General features: G+C 38.9%; 2 protein-coding genes and 1 pseudogene across 3 annotated transcripts in view; all 3 read left to right on the forward strand.

The window, feature by feature from the left end:
• hsh2d (hematopoietic SH2 domain containing) overlaps positions 1-5537 on the forward strand; it is a 364522-nt gene that overhangs the window by 272922 nt on the left and 86063 nt on the right. The gene's annotated exons all lie outside the window — the stretch shown is intronic.
• Positions 1-5537, forward strand: part of si:ch73-138n13.1 (protein piccolo) — a 129899-nt gene that overhangs the window by 44699 nt on the left and 79663 nt on the right. The gene's annotated exons all lie outside the window — the stretch shown is intronic.
• Positions 1-5537, forward strand: part of LOC104955654 (peroxisome proliferator-activated receptor alpha-like) — a 56818-nt pseudogene that overhangs the window by 14789 nt on the left and 36492 nt on the right.

Consider the following 5537-nt stretch of genomic DNA (forward strand, 5'->3'; position numbering starts at 1 on the left):
CCCCCCCCCCCCTTCCACTCCAAACACGAACACACACAACTCTCGGGGCTCGCCTCTCTGCACGCCACGACGCTCCCCTTTAATAGCTTTCCGCGCTGCAATCTAGCCGCCCGCCCGTCGAGTCAATTGAGTGTATTATATTCGTAATTGGAGGCTATTGATTGACAGACTCCGAATGTGTCTCAGGACACAAACGTGGGGGAGCTTCCAACTAAGTGAACAAAAAGCAAAGCACAAAGCATTTTTTTTCTCTCAAGACAGCCTAACACTCTTGGGCGTTTCTACACACACACACACACACACACACACACACACACACACACACACACACACACACACACACACACACATGCTGACAGTTGCCAAAATGAGGCTTGAATAATAGGAGTCCTCCATTCAAGGTCATTCCATCAAAAGGGGGCTGAAATTGACAACGAGACAGGGGAGAGATGCGCTCCAGCTGACACAACTATAAAGGAAGAGATGCCTTAGCGCCGATCAGTATGCTTGATTTGTGGCCCGTTATTTGCAGTGTAAAGGAGTTTGTTGTAAGCCAGACAAACCTGTGTGTGTTTGTGTGTGTGTTTGTGTATTTGCCAATTTTCAAAGCAGGCGCCTCATAAAAGTGTCATAACTTTACATTAAACGACTCTGACGTGACGTCTTCCACTTCCCCACGCTCCCTCCTTCCCCACATTTAATCAAGATCCATCGTTCCAGGAGCCACTCTATGTGTGTGTGTGTGTGTGTGTGTGTGTGTGTGTGTGTGTGTGTGTGTGTGTGTGTGTGTGTGTGTGTGTGTGTGTGTGTGTGTGTGTGTGTGCGCATGTGTGCATATTTGTGTGAATTTCAGTTTGAATTAGTGCCTGTCACATCATTAATACGCCATCTTCAAATACATGCTCTCTTTTCATCAACACTCAATGGTGCTTTCCGCAAGGTCACGCATGGCTGGAGGTTGTGCTGATGGATGACTGGGTGTGAGAAAGAGGGAGGAAATATGGATGGTTAATGGAAAATTGCTGGGGGAAATGGCCTTGGACTCAGAAACCAGACAAAAACAATCACTGTTGCAATTTTATGAATAAACCTTTTGTTTTGTGCAGATTTACCTTTGTTCTTTTGACCCAAAAGATAAGCAGCATGCTCATTTGAATGAGTCTCGACTCAGAGGCAAACAACTGTGTACAGATCTGAATTTGATCTATATGGCGCAAACCCATGCAAAGATTTGCGCATGACAGCATGTTGCTTTACTTTACATACCATAAACAATATGTCGTTTAGTAGCTATAGCAACAGCTTATTGTAAGACTTTGTACAGTCAGTAAAATAGGACTTTTAAAACAGTCTTTTACAGGTACGTTGCTAGCTAGCTTGCTAGGGAAACAAACAGTGGTCCAACAGTCACTTGTCTTTTGTGCGAATAAAAGCTAAATGTCCCTCAAATTCAATCTGAACAAACGTACTGTAACACATTACAAGAGAGAGAATATAAAAAGTGTTCATTTTAACGGTTTTGTTCATTTTGGATTGTGAAGACAAAGTTGTTGTAATCCAGCTGGAGAAGGAAAACAGCATTTGTATTATTTTTTTTCACGGTAGGGAAATATCAGGCAACTATATTCCACCAATATAACAGTTCACACAAAACATAGAGGAATCTAATTCTGAGATGATGTTAAGACCTTGTGATGAAAGGTCATAGAGAAGTCATTTTAAAATCTGGACCACACTGTGAACCTTAATGTCTTACATTTTAAAATCACTTTTTTAAGTTGTTGTGTATTCTGATTCCTTTGTCCCAGGAAGCATCATTACTTTTCATGAAAACACTGCGGGCGAACTCCCACCCCACCCTAACCCTCGGTCATATCTGCCATCTCAATTTTCTCCCTCAACTACATTCACAATGGCGTCCTGAGCTCAGAATCCAACTGGCAACAGACTGTACCGAGAAAACTAGAAGAGAAAAAAAAGGCAATGTAGGTGGGTAAGGTGAAATAAATTGCTGCTAACTGTTACCACAGTAGCAAGGTGAGGGGCTGAGGTCAAAGGTGAGGGCCAGGGGTTGCTGGGTGTCTTTAGAGCTGGGGCCAAATTAGCAGGGGGCCAAACTGAGGTGGCCATGGTTGCCTTGCAGTAATTGATCCCACCCTCTCTTTGGACGACAGCTTCCCAGAAATTGCCCGTGTTAGCAGTTGAGCCTCAGGAGAGCGCTGTTTGTTAGCGGCTGCAGGTGAACAGAAACACTGAGACACAAGCAAGAGGATCAATGTTCACAGAGTGTATGAGAGGAAAAGTAAAAAAGAAACATTGATATCAGACAAATATAATTACAACAATAGCAAATACTTTTCAAGGAAATGTACATACATTGATAAGCCATAAAAAGGGTAACATGGCCAATATCACATTTTGATTTACCATGAAAATATGTACTGTATAAACTGTATGGATAGATAGATGGATGGATAGATGGATATATAGATGGATGGATGGATGGATGGATAGATAGATAGATAGATAGATAGATAGATAGATAGATAGATAGATAGATAGATAGATAGATAGATAGATAGATAGATAGATAGATAGATAGATAGATAGATAGATAGATAGATAGATAGATAGATAGATAGATAGATAGATAGATAGATAGATAGATAGATGGATAGATAGATGGATAGATGGATAGATAGATAGATAGATGGATGGATAGATAGATAGATGGATAGATAGATGGATGGATAGATAGATAGATAGATAGATAGATAGATGGATAGATGGATAGATAGATAGATAGATAGATAGATAGATAGATAGATAGATAGATAGATAGATAGATAGATAGATAGATAGATAGATAGATAGATAGATAGATGGATAGATAGATAGATGGATGGATGGATAGATGGATAGATAGATAGATAGATGATAGATGGATAGATAGATAGATAGATGGATAGATAGATAGATAGATGGATAGATAAATAGATAGATAGATGGAGAGATGATGATGGATGATAGATGATAGATAGATGATAGATGATGATGATGAGATGATAGATAGATAGATGATGATGATAATAGATATAGATAGATGATAGATAGATAGATAGATAGATAGATGATGGATGATGGATGGATAGATGGATAGATAGATAGATAGATGGATAGATAGATGGATAGATAGATAGATAGATAGATAGATAGATAGATAGATAGATAGATAGATAGATAGATAGATAGATAGATAGATAGATAGATAGATAGATAGATAGATAGATAGATAGATAGATAGATGGATAGATAAGTACTTTATTGATTGAAGGCAATGTACAGACATTAAGACACTAGAAATAAACAATCCAAAATATTTCTGAAGTAGAAATAAAACAGCATTAAAAAGTTACAAAATATAGATGTGGAAATACACATTTTCAGTAACAAAATATAATGCAGAATATTATATATACATTATATGGGACACTATGATACATAATAGTGTTCATTCACGGGAAGATAAAGAGATACAGAGTGGGACTAACTCTTATAGGTGCTGTTATTTGTGTTTTGATAAATCCTTGGTGCAGATTTGTAACACAGTGGTGCAGGAACGAGTCATAAAACCTGTCTGACTTAGCATTCAACCTCTTCCGGTTCCATCGTCTCGAAGTCAATGGTTTGTTAACGTGTTTTGGCTTGAAATAAGGTCTGTGAATAACCCAAGCTGAATAGATTTTCACGTTTGGTTCTGCAACGTAAAAAACATCAGTAAATACTGCACTCATGAATGTCGTTAAATACCAAATAGACTACCGAACGTCATCTCACCGTCACATGTCAACCCTTAGCTTAGCGGTCGTTATGCGCAGCCGTGATGTATTTTGTTGAAAGCATTACGTTTTTAATTCTGCCGATTGCATTCACGCTTAAAAAATCACAGCGGTGTTAATTTGTGAAGATTATGCTGCTAAACAAAATGTGAAAGTATCAAAACGTACGTTGGCCAAAAACCGTATCTTCTGCAATATACCGAAGCCAACGTTAAAAAATACAGAGAAACCTTTGCTTGAAGTCACTACCACTAGAATCTGACACTTAATGAATGGATTTCTCTTGCTGAGGCTGGAAAAGGCAGATGAACTCAAGCATTTTTCAGCACAACAAAACAGGTGTTATGAAAAGTGAAGAACCTTGACCACATGAATCTAGAAATAGCTGGAAGTGTAATTATGTTGTGTAAGCACTTATTGAATCCTTTGTACACCTCGGTGACATTTTCTTGAACAGCAGAAAACTACAGCTTGTCCCAGTTTCCATTCATTACAGTGCGTGACATTTAAAGGCAAGGATAGCTTCTTTGAATATTTAAATGAGAAAAGGGTCAAGACATATTTTAAAAACACAATGTGTATGTTGTTTAAGTTGCTGCACAGTAATGCAGATGTTTTTAAAAGCTAGAAACCTTCAAATATACACTTTCATTTGACTTTAATGTGCTCAGTTTGGTACAGACATGATCTGAGGAAAGAATATGTCCTGATTGCTTAACGTCAAATGCCTCCTTTAATTACATTGGACTTTGCTCTCTGGGTAATTTCAAAGAAAACTTTATTCATATTAATAACATGACTCTCAAGGGAGGATGTCACATTATTGAATTGTGGGCGACACCAGGCTGTTGTGATTGGACCTGGTTTTGCCACTTGTGACGGCTAGTACGTTTTTGGAATCCTTAAAATGTAGTTCACAGGCTAAATTAATGTAATTGTCATGTACCAGGGTGAATGATGATGGAGGGATGGGGGTTAGACAGACTGTTTCATCAACATTTCACATGAAAGCTGGATGTAATGAGACGACGCATCTCTTTGAAACCTCTCAGCAGCCGCTTCGCTTTGATCTGCGCCGGGCCGTCTGCGGAGTTATGTTTTTCATCGCTCACCGCAAACACTTCAACCCCTCCTCTGAGCTGAAGAGTCCCCCTTATCCTCCTCTACCTATTCACCACTCCAGGGCTTAAGCACCGCATTACTCTAAACACTCAAGTACACTAGAGAATGAACAGTTTAGCAAACTAAAGCGCACTTTACAAGCTTGTTGCTGTTTCCTTAAATTCGCTTTTCGTCTTAAAGGTCCCCTATTAGACTGTTTTTCATCAATATATTACAAGTCTCAGATATATACAAAACATGTCTCTGATTGACTCTAAATACCAAACAGACCATTGCAGCGTTACCCATAATCCCCTCTGTTTCAGCCCTGTTTCCAAAGTGCTGATTCTCTGTCTGCTACTTTAGATGAAAATAAGGAGCACCTTGGTTGCTGATTGGCTAATGGTTACACAAGCCAACACATCGTTATGACATCATAAAGTTGCCAAAATCTGATTCTAGGGGACACATGTTGATGTAGAAGAGACATGGAGAAGAGGGGATACATGTTGATGTAGAAGAGACATGAAGAAGAGGGACACATGTTGATGTAGAAGAGACATGAAGAAGAGGGGATAGATAGATAGATGGATAGAT

Source organism: Notothenia coriiceps, unplaced genomic scaffold, assembly GCF_000735185.1.
Source record: "Notothenia coriiceps isolate Sejong01 unplaced genomic scaffold, NC01 NC01_scaffold00024668, whole genome shotgun sequence".
NCBI lineage: Eukaryota > Metazoa > Chordata > Actinopteri > Perciformes > Nototheniidae > Notothenia > Notothenia coriiceps.